The following is a 17,086-nucleotide window of genomic DNA, read 5'->3' as shown; positions in this document are numbered from 1 at the left end:
CTAGATTATATAAAGAATGCAGTTATGTGAACTCACATCTAATTGTGTATGGAGGCACTATAACAACCCTCATTTTTGCCTTAGTCATATTCAGGAGAATTTATATGATTTTGGTTTGTTAAGCTTGCATTTTATAAACTTTGATATTTTGTCTAAGTGTGGGATCTTGTCTTGTTTTGATGCTGTTGTATTTTGCTTAAGTATAAGATCCATATTTTGTTCCATGATTTGTGTGTTGAACCTAGGCTATCTACATTTTCTACCTCACACCTAGATCACATCTTTGAACCTCTTATACCTAAGCCGTTGAGCGATAACACGTAGGGCCATCTTGGAACCATCTTGGTTGACCTCCACCTCCACCCTCGCGCCTTAGCCGAAGTGTGTATCACTTAGGCTGATGTGTGCATCACCTAGGAATTCGAGATCCTTGATCCTTGAACCTTGCAACCGTATTGGGCACTTTCTTGTTGAGTTGTGCACCTTAGCCAACACCTAGCAACCTTATTCCATGTCTTGTACAACCTAGGCCGAGGTGTGTCACGCCTAGGCCAAGTATTACCCCTCTTAGCCAAGATCAGGAAGACTTCACCTATTATTCACTTGTCCGAAGCCTATGTTTTGATCCCGGATCCTTGCCTTGTCAGTGTACCCATGCCACCTTACTTGTTGTATACACTTTGACCTACTCTTGTCCTTTTATTCCACGTGTCCCAGTAGCGGGTATTAGTCAGTTAGCAGTTGAGAAACCTATATCATTTGCCATGTCTTTGTCTTGCAGAGAGAGCAGCTCTAGGAAAAAGAAGCAGTTAGATTTTCCAAGCTTGATTATTAGACTTTGAACTTTGATTGGCATTTTGAAGTTAGATTCTTGATCTACTTTTGTTGTTCTTTATGACAATTTGATCACATTGCATGATCTAGCATGATTCATGAGCCATGCATTGATTTAAAGTTTTGTTTTAGAGAGACAAAGTGATGTTCTTATGTTCTTGAAGAAAAATCATGTTTTGATCCAAAAGTTTGTAACAAGTTCTATGCTTTTGTGTTTATTTTCATGAAATCTTCAAGTATGGGTACCCAGGTCCATGTTTTCAAACTCATATCATGAAATCTTAGATTTTGAATAAGAAGTGATAATTTTAGCATTTATGTTCTTTATGTTCATGTTCTTCATGATCTTCAAGAGGAAACCCACATTTTCAAATTTCATTATTCTCTAAGTGTGGTCATCGAGATTCACTCTTGTCCAGCTTCCATACCTAGGCCAAGCATTGCATCTCACCTTGGCCTGCCTTGCATGATCACTTGTACCTTGGTCTACACCTAGGCAGACCACATCACAACTTTGCTGACCACCTTGTTACATTTTGGGCGAGTGGCCCACATCTTGGCCAAAGAGACCATACCTCGGCCATGATCTCCTAACTTCACTCAGCTAGGCCATTTCAACCCAGCTTCTCTATGTGCATCCTCTCCTAGACCTACTTTGTACCCAACATGCTTTTCTTAGAAGAAAAACATTTATTTAAATTCCAGAACATGTTTTGCTTTGTTTTGACTTGGTTTTGGAAAGAATACCAAGATCTATTTTACTCATTTGAAGCTTGTTTTGAGAGTGTATTACATAATCATCTTTGAGCATTTCTTCTTGTTTTCTTGAAGTGCATTTGACGGGATCTACCATGTATTTGTAGGTATTGGATCTTTGCCTTATTTTCCCTCGACCGAAAGCTATTGTGAGTGATATTTTTAATAAAGTTATATTATACTGTTTTGGATAAAAACTTTACTTTATTTTGGAAAAGTATTTGATTAAGCATGAATGATTATCCCTTAGTTTTTGTACCAAGTATTATGTTTGTTTTGATGACATTCTTGAAAGGTCCTTGTGTGCTAGAGGACTTTAATACAACTAGTACCTTTATTTGAGATATCTCATTTGCCACAGACGGGTGGATTTGTCTAATCGATTCCGAGTCGATTATTCCTTTGTTTTGTCAATGAATGTTCAGTATTTGTATTATGTAGATGTTAGTCAACATCATTTGAAGCTTTGAAAACCTTTGATTGATGAACTTGGATCATCCTTTGATTTTGTTACAAGTTATGATGCGTATTGTTTTAATAAAAATCTCGGATATCATTCATTCCAACCTTTATTACTCATATTATTCGTCGAGTTTTTAACTCACCCCTCTCCCTTATATATATGTAGATGATGAGCAAGAAGACGATAGGTTGGTGGAATATGTGTTTAGTTTCATGTTTTGTATTCATCTTGAATATTATGCTTCTTAGTTTTGTAGATTTTTTCTTTTGTAGGTTTTGGCTCGAGAAGCCTTATGATCAAGATGTAACATGTGGATGTTTGTGTACAAACTTATTATCTTGTTTGTATCCAAGTTGTAAAACTATGTTAATATTTTATGTATCTCAATGTATGTCATTTCCTTTAACCTATGCACAACTCTTATGGACTAATTAGATTTAAATTTATTATTTCCGTACATGTATGCCTCATATGTATACTTTGTATGTGTGAATATTTGTAAGTTGGCCTTTGGTAATCTAAGATTACTGGCCATCACGACATCATTCTATTAGGGGTGGAATGAGGTCGTGACAGGTAATTTTTTACAGCTTATATCAAGAAAGGTAATTTGATTTGTGTTGATATATATAGTTCAACTATTCGGAACAAAATTATCCCCCATGTTGTCTCATGGTTTACGAAGGAGGCAATTCAAGGGGATGACTTGGAAGATGTGGATAACGATGACGACGATGAAGATGATAATGATGAAGAAGAAAATGAAGATAAAGATGAGGATAATGATGAAGACATAGACGAAGATGAGAATAATGACAAAACCAGCACGAAGAAAGTAACTCTTACAAAATTTTAAGCAAAAGCCAATGTCTCCTCCTTACCACTGTTAATTTTCAATTTCTGAACATATTAATACTTTATTTCCCTATTTTTCTGTTGGCCATGTGATTGGGATTTTCTAGCAGTCATCTGGACCAAAGATGAGAGACGATACAACTATGTAATTTATTTTTTACTCTGTACAAAATGTACTTTATTTTTTACTCTGTACAAAATGTAAGGATCTTCAATGGTGTGTGCTTTGGATAACATCTGGTTTGCTGTGAATTACAGAAGAGTATGAGAGCACTACCTAAGGAAGGTCAGCAGAATGAGCGTCCACCAAAATGCAAGCAACAATAGTAGGTATTAGATTGCAGACATCATCTTCGTATGGAAATACAGGGTGGGGGATGTTGTCTTGAGTTTTTGAGAGTTTTGGGTCTTGGATTTTTCCTTTGTCTATTGAAGTTGTTTGATTCTCTCTCTCTCTCTCATATTTTTTTTTCTCTCTCTCTCTCATATTTTTTTCTTACGAGGAACATTTAAATTTTGTTTTGATTTTGTTTTTTTAAAAAGTATTTATATTACATTTGGTATCGTGGAAAGAATCGTATGAGATGAAAATCTCATGTATGATTTTGAAATGAAAATACTTGATTCAAATAACGTCTGTAACAGATATGTTAAATTAATTCACAAAGCGCATATATATATATATATATATTTCTTTTTTCTCCTCATTTATGCTGGGAGTATTAACGTTGGATTTTAGTTCAAGTTACCGAAATAAGGTGATTATGCCTCTGTTTGAGAAGTGGATTGACTTTTTGATTTTTTTGACTATTTTAGTTTGGGGCTAAAAAGTCCAATTTGGAAAGAATTTTTGACTTTTTTGTGAAAGAATGAATGTAATAATTATAAATTGAATGTAATGTTTAATCTTATTAATTTAAAAAAATTATTTTATTTTTTATAACTATTTTAATCTAAAAATCCTCCAAACTAACTTGCCAAACGGAGATTATGAATTCTCATTAAAATTTCGAATGGGTGAGAAGCGTCGCCTGAAACACAAATAAAATACAAATAAAAGAATAGAATTAACTTTGAAAAAAGTTCAAACACTGCCTTTATTTATCATTTCACATTTGGGCAAATTACATATACACCCCTCGAGGTTTGGCTAAATTACAGATACCCTTGAGGTTTGAGAAATTACGAATTCTCCCCTGAATGCTATATTTGCATAAGAAATTAGGGGGTAATTTGTTATGAAATATAAACCTCAGGGGGTAAATTGTTATGAAAATACAAACCTTAGGGGGCGGGATGTAATTTTCAAAACCTCAGGGGTATCTGTAATTTAACCAAACCTTGAGGGGTGTATATGTAATTTGCCCTTCACATTTTAAACGAGTTGCTATGTGAGCCACGATGAAACACGTGGCAAGCTTATCTCGTCCAAGTCGAAGGAAATCGAGAATCTTCTCATATAAAAATCACGAGAGCCGTCGGTCATTCATTGACAGCCGTTGGATCGTTCTGGACAATTAATAAATCACACCCCCTTCTCAATGCTTCGCTCTCACCGTCAAATTCCATTACCCCTTTTTCGTTATATCTCTTCTCCTTGATTTCTCAACTTTGAATTCGTTCGACGATCTGCGTTTTGATTATGGATTCGAGTGTTTTCGTTGAGCGATTCGCTTCCGATCTTCGATTCAGAGATATGTGGTTCAAGACTCATCCTTTCTTCGGCCAAGGGTGAATTGACTGGAAATCGAAAGATCTATCGAGGTACGTAGTAGATTTGTTGTTAATAGATTAATATCTTGTTCTTCATCCCCTTTTTTGCACGTAATTAAGTTTTCTCCTCCATTTCTTGAAGGTTCTTGATGTTTGTTCTGAACCATTAGTGCTCGGGCTTTGTTCGTCTGGTTCGATGCGAAACCTTGCTGTCCTTCTGAAATTCTTGAGGTGTGTATTTACAGCCTTTGACAATTTCGTATGTATCGTAATTCTTGGGTTCAGATCTATTAATTTTTCAACTTTTTTTGTTCATTTTCAGACCTAAAACGCTTGGTTAGATCGGTGCAATCAATTCAGATCTCGTGATTCTTTATGGATTCAGATCGGATTTTGATATGAAGCTGTGAAGGATTGCTAAAGTGTTTCTTTATGCTTTTTTTGATGTGCTTTCTTTTGTCATCTTCTTGGTATAATAAAGAAGATAGTTTATGTGTGTGTGTTTTCGGTGTGTACGAGAGGGGCATAGCCTAGGCTAACAAAAAAATGTGAGATGTGTAATGCTCTACTGGTTGTCAATCGACCTTTGCCATGTCAGGTGCGCTTGCTTGGCAGGTCAAAAAAACCCTAATAAAAAGTTTGTTTTGTGTTTGAGGGGGAGATGGTACGGGGTTTTGCCCGGCTCTCCCCTTCTTGTGTGTTGCGTCTTTTTTTTTTCTCTTGATTTTGTCCTCCCCAATTCTCTCTCCAATCCAATCAGTTGTTCATCGTGTCTTTATTTGTCTCTCGAATGGTTGATTTTACATCGATTCGAAACAAATAGGGACATCAACACGCCAACTATTTGTATTCATCAAGCAAGCAAACGCAAGGATGGGATTAGTACATCATGACTATTCAGTCCAAGAGGTACAAACAAACAATTTCCTTTAATTTATTTTGGCACTAATTATTGCATTTTGAGCATTTTAATTAGGGGAAATTATGCATCAGTGGTAGTTTCACTAAATTATTACAGATTTATGAAAGTTTATATTTTTAATTATTAATATTTATGAAGTTCAGTTTTTGAAAAACCCCCTGAAATGAAATTTCCGTTTTAATTAATTAAGCTTATTGCATAAAATCAGCACTAAATTCGAGCATGTCTGAATCTACCATCTCATTAGCCTCATTTCAAAAGCAGCACTCAATGTGGCTCGGAAAGCTAATCTTTATTTTCAAAATTTAATCAATGAGTAAATTTCTGCTTACAAAGTTCTTTATGGTTTACATTTTTCAATTATAAATCCATGTAACATCTAACATCCTCCTAAAATTGTTGATTAGTTGAAAAGAAAATTTTATAGTACACTATATGCCTAATTATGATTTTGTGGTCTTTTGGTTAATTCCTATGTTATGACTTGGTCATGACGGGTGTTTATGATCTATTTTGATTAGGAAAATGATATACAGTCTTATTTTTTAGACTTATTTTTTAGATGCAATGATGCCCCTGTTTGGTAGAGTTTATTTTCAGCTTATTTTAGTTTTTAGTTTAATTTAAGCTATTTTGATGTGTTTGGTTCAACTTAATAATACAGCTTATAGTTTTTTGTAAGTCAAAAATTAACTTATTTTTTGAGGGGGAGGAGAAGTTTAATTTATAAGTAAAAAATCAGCTTATGTTTACAGTTATAAGTTATAAGTTGTTAGGTTATAAGTTATAATTACTTTTTCACAGCTCTACCAAACGGGGTCGATGTGTGGAAGAGATGATTGGCGATGATTAGACACTTCCATTGTGATTATTATTTTGTTGGTTGTGACTTATAATGATCATTATTTTGGTTATAATAGAAAATGACTTTGGATATATTTTTATGTGGTGTTTGGTTGTGACATTATTTTTCTGAAGTTATGATTAAAAATGATTTAATTATGGCATCTATGGTAATCAATATAAAAACTATACATATGGTAAGGCTTTGGATTCTAGAATGACCCCATTGTAAGTACCCTAATATTGTAGATGGTTCTAATGTCAAAGATTGTTGGTTTAGATAGTGTAATTGTGCACATAATGTAATTTTAGAGAGGTTCAGTTGTACTGTGATGATGTGTATGGGCTGGTTTATATTTGTGTTTTTGGTTAGGGTTTGGGTTGGAATATGTGGTGGTTTGGAGGGTTGGTCCCTTATGGGTAATTGTAATTTAGTCAAAATGTCAATTGTAAACCAGTATGAAGCTCAAGGGTTGGTGGTGGCTGCATGTTGTGACTTTAAATCTCAGATGTGGGTTCATGGATTTTGTTTCAGCGTTGCAGCAGAGTAAAGACTCTTGATTCCTCTCTGCTAGCTGGAGAGGATGAATTTTAGCGGCTTTGATCATTTGAAGGAATAAATTCATGCATTGCAGAAAAGAATTTTTTTTGGTCATGTTGGTGCGAGAGGAGACATTACTTTATTTTGTGGTGATCTCATAATTTTTTTTGCTATTTCTTGATGCTGCTTAGTTTTTGTAGCTAATGTGACAGTATTTGAATCGTATTGGTTCTGATTTTGGGGTAGAGCATGTCTAATTCAAATCTTGATTCTTCATGCGTAGATTTTGTGGTGTTAAACTTTTTTATTTTTTTGGCAGATGTTGGAGTCCTTTATACTAGTGTTTCTTGAGGGTATGTGTGAACTCTGTTGTTGAAAATTGTCACATTGATTGTAGAGAATAAATTGCTTGTAGTTTCCTTTATACACTAAACTAGCTGGACAGTTATTATCTAACATTGCAAATTGCAATTTTTACCATAATGATTTTTATATTTTATTTTACCCTAGGGTGCGGCCCCAAATGCATTGTAGGAAGTAAAGTGTGCAGTTCAGCATTGGATATCTGCTTGTGTTTGCCATTTGTTGTATTTACTTAATATGTTGTGGTGCTGATCCCCAGGAGGCTTGAGTTGGAAGTGTTGTTGGGTCATCTAACGTGTGAGATAGATTTCTAGAGTTTGCTTCTGACACGCCATGTTTGCTAAGGTGTTGCAATGCCACAATAAGGTATTTCTTTACTCTATAGGAATTAGGAATCTGTCTAGTCTTTGTAACTGTTTTGGATAAAAATATGCGTAGGTATTTGTGAAGAGAAAAAGGGGTAGGTTTCTAGTTAATTGGTTTTCTTTTTTTTCTTTGGTTTTTATTGGTAGAATTTTTTAAATATGGTTTGAGAATAAAATTGTATTTTGAATTTGTGAGTTTTGAAAATATGATTTGAGTGATAGTAGTTTGGTTATAATTTTTGAAAGTTTTGGAGGGTGTTTTGAGTTTTTAAAATTAGGAAAGTTATTTGATTTAAAAATTTATAATTCATAACAGAACACAATTTATAATTCTATTCAAAATTTATAAAAATTTAAAAAATTTGAAAAATACTTTTTATTTACGATATAAAAATAATAGCAGGTGTCAAAAAAAAAAAAATGAATATTGTTTTGGTCAATTGATCGGACGTTTGGGAAGACGATCGGGTTAGTCAAATTTGTCTACTTGGAAAGGAGTTTTTAAAAGTGGGTGAGGAGTTATAATTTGAAAATTGAAAAACAAGCGCAACACCCGTGAAAGTGGGTGGAAATGTGTTTGGCAAACATAACCAAGCATAGTCTTTATTTCTCTATACGAATTTTTCTACAAATAATATTGTCAGTCTGAGAGCATCTCCAATGATGCGTCAAAATTTTTATCAAATTTGAGTAAAAGTATTTTTTGACATCACTTGTTTCAACGGAGAGTTTTGGTTTTTCATCAAATCACTTGATGATTGGATGGATGACCCGTTAGTGAAATTTTTACAAAATTTTGTTTTGAGGTGGTCATAGGAGACATTCGACCATCTTTAGTTTGGTGAAATATTTTTGATTTTTTCATTTTGATATTTGTTTTATGAAATCATTGGAGTAGAAAAAATGGTTACTTTTTGCCAAATTTGAATTTGGCGGAGGATATGGTACACGGTTGGAGATGTGGCTTTATGAATATTTTTTGGAGATGGCCTTGTGAATCATTTTTTGGTGAAAACTATTTGTTGTGTGATGCCATCTCTAATGGTGCATCAAATTGTGCATTAGATTTGAAATTTGATGAAAGTCATTTTTTTTTTCTTTCAATGGTTTCACCAAACTGATTTCAAAATTGAGAATTAAGCAAAAATTTTACTAAATTGAGAATGCGTTGGGTCTTTCACCAAAAATTATTCATTACCGTTGCATTTTTACTACTGCATGATCTCGGATGATTAATTTTGCATAAATTTTTTTATTGATTTTACATTGGGAGGTCAACCACGCAGTCGGCCCTCTGGATGATCCTCAAGCTTGAAAATTCAATGACAGAATTGTACAGATTTTGCTCTTTTCGGTTGACCGGCTGGTTGTCCACCTGGACGTTTGGTACGTTTTGATAAAAGCTACAGTACATAGGAGTGATTGATATCAGATTGAGTCAATTTTTTTTTTTAACCCAAATTTGATGAAAATTTTGTTCAACTGTTGGAAATGTTCTTAAATGATGTTGTTTTGATGAAATCGGGTGGAACTCTATTATTTTATTTATCTAACTCTATTATTTTATTTATCGTCGTTGACCTCAAGTGAGGTGTGAGAATTGCTCACTTTTTAGTAATTTATTTATTAACTAATGAGAGCGTTATCATTTTATTCAGTGAGAACATTATCATTTTATTTAGTTTTGCAGCTGGCTGTTGAAGCTATTGTGGTTAGTGCCGCAATTTTTTATTTTTAGCCTTTTTAAATTAAATTTAAATTTTATTTTGTTTTTTTTGAAAGAAAAGAAAGGGGAAAGTGAGTTACTTTCATTGCTTTTAAAACAAAATTAACAACTGTCCAGTGACAGATGGTGACAATTGAAACGATAAAAAATTATTTTGAGATGGTTTTGTTTTTATATTTTTTCATATTTTGTTGTCTGAATTATAATTACAACATTTGAAGTTTACTTAAAGTATTGAGTTGTCCTTGTAAAATTATAAATATTATTTTGTAAGAATTTTTTATTTATCAAAAATAATTGTAAATTTTATTCTTTAGCTGTTTTTTTTTATAATGATTAACCCTACTTGAATTATTAATGAAAATAATTTTTGGCATAAATATAGTTGTTAATTGACTTGATTTATTAATAATAGTAAGGGTTTTGTTATAAAATTAGAAATTTCAAGGGTGGGATGTAATTTTTTTAATTATGAGGGATAAATTGTATTTTAAGCAAATTTAAGGGTGTATTTGAAATTTAAATTTATTTATTTTGATGTAGCTAATTTAGATATGTTTTAAAAAATTAAAATAGAAAAAATTATTAAAAATCAAACAAAAGTAGAAAAAATTGTTTTAAATATAAAAAGTTTTTAAAAGCACAATGTTAGCGTAACAGTATTTGGACAATCAAACTGAAGTTTTTGTTGTCAGTTTTTGGTTTTAGTGATTTTTTTTTTTTTATTTTCATAAAATTTTAGGTTTAATTTTGGACTTAAGTTTCATGTAATGGCCCTGTTTGGTAGAGCTGTGGGAAGGTGCTTATAGATTATGTCTAAACAGTTTATAACTTATAACTATGAACATAAGCTGATTTCTGACTTATAAATTAAGTATCTTCTGTTCCACTTAAAGAATAAGCTGATTTCTAATTTTTAAAAAGTTATAAGTTATAAGTTAAATCAAACACATCAAAATAGTTTAATTAAGTTGAAAGTTGAAATAAGCAGTTTTTAAGCTGCACCACAATGTGAGATTCACTTTAAAAATTAAATTTTATTTTATTTTATTTTATTTTTTTTTTAATTTTAGAATTTACTGAATACAAAATAATTCAAGAAGTTATTTCATTTTTAAAATATGGATTATTTTGTGATTTTAGAAATTATATGGTTTTGGTTGATTTTTTAAAAATTGAGGTTTTTTTAAAAATTGAGGTTTTTATTTGCTTTTTGGGGATGTATTTTTGTTGTTAGCAATTTTTTAAAAAAATTTGGAAGTAAATTTTTTTTTTTTTTTTTTTTTTTGATGTACATTATTTAGATCCACTTAAAAAGTAAATTTTTGTGAAAAAATATTTAGAAAATTTAATTGGAACATGAAAATATATTGAAATTATTTATTTTTGTATTTGATTAATTTTTTTAAAGATTTTTTCATAAATATTATGGTGTTAATTATTTGTAAGAAATATTTAAAATTTTAATTAAAAATAAGAAATATGAACAATAAAAAATTTAATTTTCTGATGAAGGGGTGTAATTTTTTTAATACAAGCGAGGTGATAATTATTCTTTTGTTAAAATTTTTAATTAACAGAGTTAATGTAAAAAACAATAAAATACTTGTTCTTATTGAGGGTTAAAATTGTTTAAATTATTAAGAGAATTTCTTATATATATATAATACAAAAAATATTGAAGAACTTGATAATTCATTAATAAAAAGAGTCTTGAAAGATGAGATGAAATTTTTAGAATTATAAGGGGTAATTTGTATTTTAAATAAATGAGCATTAAAGTTGTGTAAATTATTAAGGGAATTACATATTTTATATCATTAAAAATTATTAATTAACTTGATAATTCATTAATAAAAAGAATCTTGGAAGATGAGATGTAATTTTTAGATTTATAAGGGGTAATTTGTATTTAAAATAAATTTTAGGGAGTATTTGTAATTTGTTCAAATGTTTTTTAACAAATATTATTCTTTTAGATTTGCTTGGGTTATGTTCGTGTGAATAAGGCTTATTAAAATTAAAATAGCTAAACTCCAAAAACTATTTTGATTACTCAAAACTGAACAAAAATGGACTATATATATATATATATATATATGTATAATCAAATGTAAAATAGTAAAGGGATTTGAACATTTTTGGGGTTTCAATCGTCCTTTGATTTGGAAGAAAATATTTTCTTGCAATCGTATTTTGCATTAAACTAGGTGGTCAATTGAAATATTTTTATTTTTATTTATTCTATTAGAAGTTAGGAAGATTATTATTATTATTATTATTATTATTATTATTATTATTATTTTTTTTTTTTTTTCAGATTAAAGTGGGTTTATGTAAAATGCTTTCTGTTGAAAAATGGATTTTGGAGAGTATAGTTTCTGTATTTGTTTTCTGAGCTTCTGAGTTTAAATAAAGAGGAAATTACAAAAAAAAAAAAAAAAAAAGTTTATGGTTAGACTTTTGTAACAAAATAATTTTGAATTTTGAATTGTCATTTGTGTATTTTTGTGAAGTAAAATTTGCGATAAAAGAAATATTTTGAACATTTTATGTATACATTGAGTTTAATAGTCAAAATATTTTATTTTTGTAAAGAAAATAGGTGAATGATTAATATTGAAAACAATTCAAAAGAGCAGGATATAAATTTGATAAGATTAAAAATTTAATTTAATTTTGTTATGAGAGTTTAACTTTGTTGTATTTTTTTAAATGACTTACAGTTTAATTAGAAGTTGATGGAAATTTTTATTTTTATTTAGTAACTTTAGTTTTTATTTTTATTTTTATTTATTATCAAGTCTAGAAAAACAATGCTCAATTTTATTTATTATTTTATTATTATTTATTATTATCTTTTTTAGGCAACTTAATTGTATATGGGTTAATTTGAATTTTGTCGTGGATCCATTAGCTCAAAAATTGGCAAGAGCGCTCAAATGCTATTCTTATGCGTTTGGGAGGATAGTGGTTCGAATCCACTTGGATCCTTTGTTATTGAGGGGGTTGTTTGGGAAGTGGATTTTTAGTTTGTCACTTAAAATTTAGCTGCAAAAAAATTGAAGAGTTTGGGATAGAATTTTTTAACGTTTTATAAAAAAAATGTGAAAAAAAATAAAAAATAAATAAAGAAATAGAAATGGATTTTTATTTTAGAAAAAATTAGTTTAAGCTTCCTCTTTTATTTTTAGTAATGGAAGATATTCACAATATTATTATATGATGTTTACGGTCTTTCAACCTGGCACTCATATATCACAGAGAATTATCTCTCTCTCACTCCAAACTCTTCTCCGCCGTAGTCTATTGCCTTCGTGACCCTGCGTCATTGCCACTGTCGCTTTCTCCTTTCACGTCACGAAACCTCAATTTACTTCGATTATCAAGTCTTTGGTTGAATCTCTAGTTACTGAACAAGATTAAAGAGATTTGGTTTTTAAATCTCATTTTGTAGCAATCTCTCTCTTCTGCTTGCGTTGGTGGGTGCGAAGATGGTGGGAAAAGGGATGTGATGGCGGCTCAAATTTGGTTTGATTGCGACGGCGATGGTGATTTATGTTGTAGCGATCTCTCTCTCTTAGAAGATCATTAAGTCGTCATGATGCATGGAATTCTTAGAAGGTCATATATATATATATATAATCATCTAGTAGACACATATCTATAGTCATATGTTCTTAATTTCTGTTTTTGTCTTATTGGTTCTTGGTTTTGATGATATTTTCTTTAAATTTGATTGATTTAAAATATAAAGTTGGATTTTTTTATTACTGTTTGATATGCTATAGATTTTTTACTTTTTTTTGTTTCCCTAATATCTTATATTTTGCGATTTAGAAATTCAGAGAAAATTCAAAGAATTTTTTTAGAAATCCGGAGAAAATCTCTAGATTGGAATTCAGAGAATTTCTTTGGCCTTTCTAGAATTTCGCTGAATTTCTCTGTTCGTTTCAAGGTTTATAAGCTGAATGAATAAGAGGACAGATGGGCTGAAGTGACAGATTTGGGTGAGAGACCATTGTTGGTGGGTACAGATTGCTCCTACTCTATTTCTGTTGCAGATTTCGATTGATGCAAAGGGAATAATTGTGTTTTCTTTTTGGATGAATGTTGCAGTTTGTATGATGAAAACTTTTATGATCAATATGATGAACTTAAGGCATATGATCAATGGGAAACTGTGATTTTCAGTTTGGAGGATGGGAGTGTTGAGCCATTAGTCTTTTGGCCTAGCTTTGCTAACATTTATTGGCCTTCCCTAACTTGGCTACTTTCTCCAAATTCATCTTCATACCTGTCTTGAAAGTAAAATTTGAAATATTCTACTTTTTTTTTAGAAGCTCCCTAAAGCTTTGATTTTCAATCAGTATTACAGTGCCTTGTTATTTGAACCTAGAGAAATTCTTGCGAAAACCAGAGAAATTCTCTGGCCTTTTCAGAAGAAATTCTCTAGGAATTTCTTTGGATCGAATTTTTTCTAGATCGATGTTGATGGGCCTTAGACATTATGAAAATAATATATGTGTTTTATGCTATAAAATCGTAATACTATAGACCCTAAAAAAGAAATCCCTTTTATTTTTTTACATGATTTTTTTTTTTTTTTTTTTTTTTTGGGTACTTACAGGTAGGTCTTAATAAGTAGACTTATGTCTAATAGGTCATATGGAAAAAATTTGTCATAAAAAAAGTCGCTAATTGTAAGTTTTGGCAACAATTTATAAAAATCATGACAAAAAAAGTCACTAATTGTTAATTTTTAGTGACATATATAAAAAATTGTTACAAAAAAATTATTTTTAGTGACAATTTTACCAACATTTATTTTCAATAGGACTTGATGAGAATGAAGTCAAACTATTAGGATCTATTGATAGTTTACCCTTTTTTGGGGGGTTATTTTAATGGATTTTATAATATTTTGGTTAAAATTTAATATTACCAAATGAACCTGAATATAACTGGTGATAGAAAAAGTGATGCCACTTTACGAAAAAGATAAATATATTTGTTTAAAATATAAATTGTCTTTTGTGATTTGAAAAATTACAAATATTTTTTTGTCAGAATTTTTATTTAACCAAAATAAAATAAAATTTTTAACTGTTTTCCTATAACCAAACCAAACTAAACCAAATCAAATCTTAAGTCTCATCAAGTAAGGTCGACTACATGAATTCTTCTCCGCTTGACTCTATTCAAGACCATTTTGTTAGTCAAATTAAAGAGATTTATATCTCTATTTATTGTACTAGTCCATATCAATCTAGGCCTATCACTTCCCATAACATTTTCATTTACCGTCACTGTATTTCATCTCTTCATTACTACTTTTGTTGGTCTTCGTTATATATGATTAAACAATCTCAATCTATTAGAAAAAGTGATGCCACTTTACGAAAAAGATAAATATATTTGTTTAAAATATAAATTGTCTTTTGTGATTTGAAAAATTACAAATATTTTTTTGTCAGAATTTTTATTTAACCAAAATAAAATAAAATTTTTAACTGATTTCCTATAACCAAACCAAACTAAACCAAATCAAGCCTTAAGTCTCATCAAGTAAGGTCGACTACATGAATTCTTCTCCGCTTGACTCTATTCAAGACCATTTTGTTAGTCAAATTAAAGAGATTTATATCTCTATTTACTATACTAGTCCATATCAATCTAGGCCTATCACTTCCCATAACATTTCCATTTACCGTCACTGTATTTCATCTCTTCATTACTACTTTTGTTGGTCTTCGTTATATATGATTAAACAATCTCAATCTATTCTCTCTCAACTTATCTTCTATCGGTACTACTCCTACCAATTCTTGAATATATTCATTTATAACTCTGTCTTTTCTAGCCTTAGCACACATTCACCTTAGCATCCTAATCTCAACTAACAATTATCTTATCTATATGTTGTTTCTTAATTGCTCAACATTCCGTCTCATACAACATTGCTGGTCTAATAGGTGTTCTATAGAACTTCTCTTTTAGTCTAATAGGTACTCGTTTATCGCACAGTACTCCAGACACACTCCTCCACTTAGGCCACCTCATCTTAATTTTGTGGACCATATTTGCTCCAATCTTCCCAGTTGTTGAGATAATTGATCCTAAATAATTAAAATGCTCACTCTTAGGTAATTCTTGGTTGTCAATCTTCACTTCTCCTCTACTTCCATTGTGACTGTTACTAAAATTACACTCCATATACTCTGTTTTAATTCTGCTTATCATGAATCCTTTAGATTTAAGAGGTTTTTTTTTTTTTTTCAAATCTTTAACTTAGTGTTAACTCGTTATCTAGTTTTATCTACTAACATGATATCATTTGCAAAAAGTATATACCATGGCACATCATCCTGAATATTGTGTGTCAACTCATCTATAACTAAAATGAAAAGATAAGGACGTAAGGTTGATCTTTGGTGTAACCCTACAACAATTAGAATTCACTTGTCTCTTCAATAGGTGATCTAAGAGTGGTTACCACATCTTCATACATATCCTTCATCACATCAATGTAACATTTTGTCACTTCTTTCTTCTCTAATATTCATTAGATTATATCCCGAGGCACTCTATCATATGCTTTCTCAAAATCGATAAAAATGATATGAATGTCTTTTTTCTTTTCTCTATACTTTTCTATTATTCTCCTCAAAAGATAGATCGTTTCCATTGTTGACTTACCGGGCATAAGCCTAAATTGATTATCTGACACCTTTGTTATATCTCACAATCAACGTTCTATCACTCTCTCCCACATTTCATTGTGTGACACATTAACTTGATTCTTGGACATCTCCTTTATTCTTATATGTTAGCACTAAAATACTCTTCCTCCACTTCTTTGGCATTTTCCTATTCAACAAAATCTTGCTAAATAACCTAGTCAACAAAACAACGCATTTCTTACTCAAACATTTACACGCTTCGATAGGTATATCATCGGGTCCTAAAGGCTTATTTAATTTCATCTTTTTAAGTGCAAACTTTATTTCAAAGTCCCAAATCCTACGATAGAACCTATAGTCTTAGTTTTTCTTATTACTGCCTACTTTCTTCCCTTTCGACCTACTTCTATATTTCTCATTTAACAACTTTTCAAAATAGTTCTTCTACCTCTCCTTAATCTTTTCATCATTCACCAACACCTTAGAGTCCTCATCCTTGATGCACTTAACTTGATTAAAATTTCTTTTTTTCTTCTTTCTTATCTTAGTAAGTTTGTATATCATATTTTCTCTCTCTTTACTGTCTAGTCTAGTGTATAGGTCATCATAGGCTTTTAACTTAGTCTCTCTTACTACTTTTTTGACTTCCTTATTGGCCAATCTGTAACTCTTAAGTTTTTCCTCAGTTCTATTATTCTGCCACTTTTTAAAACTTTATTTTTTTTGTCTTTATTATCACTTGGACCTCCTCCCTCCACTACTAAGTTTTTCTAAAGTTGGATCATTTTCCTTTCAACTCTCCAAGAATTTCTTTTGAGATTCTTCTCATTCAATTGGCTATCGAGTTTCACATAGTGTTAGCATCATCTTTCATCTCCCAAATACCTTCTTTATCCATTATATTCTTAAATGTGTCTAGTTTATCTTCTTTTAGGTTCCACCATCTAATCCTGCGACGCCCACTATTTTGAAAATATAAAATCATTCAATTAAAAATTATGAATTTTTTATTTTATTTTATT

General features: G+C 30.7%; 1 long non-coding RNA gene across 16 annotated transcripts; it reads left to right on the top strand.

Annotated features, from left to right (window-relative positions):
• Positions 1–4,275: 4,275 nt before the first annotated feature.
• On the top strand, positions 4,276–13,930 carry LOC114303321 (uncharacterized). 16 transcript variants are annotated; one of them, XR_014332275.1, is made up of 8 exons: positions 4,276–4,672; positions 4,764–4,852; positions 4,944–5,530; positions 7,247–7,280; positions 7,550–7,656; positions 12,839–13,005; positions 13,222–13,408; positions 13,501–13,930. It is a non-coding gene; the product is annotated as an uncharacterized LOC114303321 (long non-coding RNA). The 16 variants fall into 16 exon arrangements; XR_014332271.1 differs by lacking the exon at positions 7,247–7,280; XR_014332270.1 differs by lacking the exons at positions 7,247–7,280; positions 12,839–13,005 and having other exon boundaries at positions 13,340–13,408; positions 13,501–13,584.
• The last annotated feature ends 3,156 nt before the right edge of the window (positions 13,931–17,086 follow it).

This window comes from Camellia sinensis, chromosome 6, assembly GCF_055761805.1.
Source record: "Camellia sinensis isolate YWXY chromosome 6, ASM5576180v1, whole genome shotgun sequence".
Taxonomy (NCBI): Eukaryota; Viridiplantae; Streptophyta; class Magnoliopsida; order Ericales; family Theaceae; genus Camellia; species Camellia sinensis.
The sequence above is the reverse complement of the archived record's forward strand: the minus strand, read 5'-3'. Positions and strand labels throughout refer to the sequence as shown.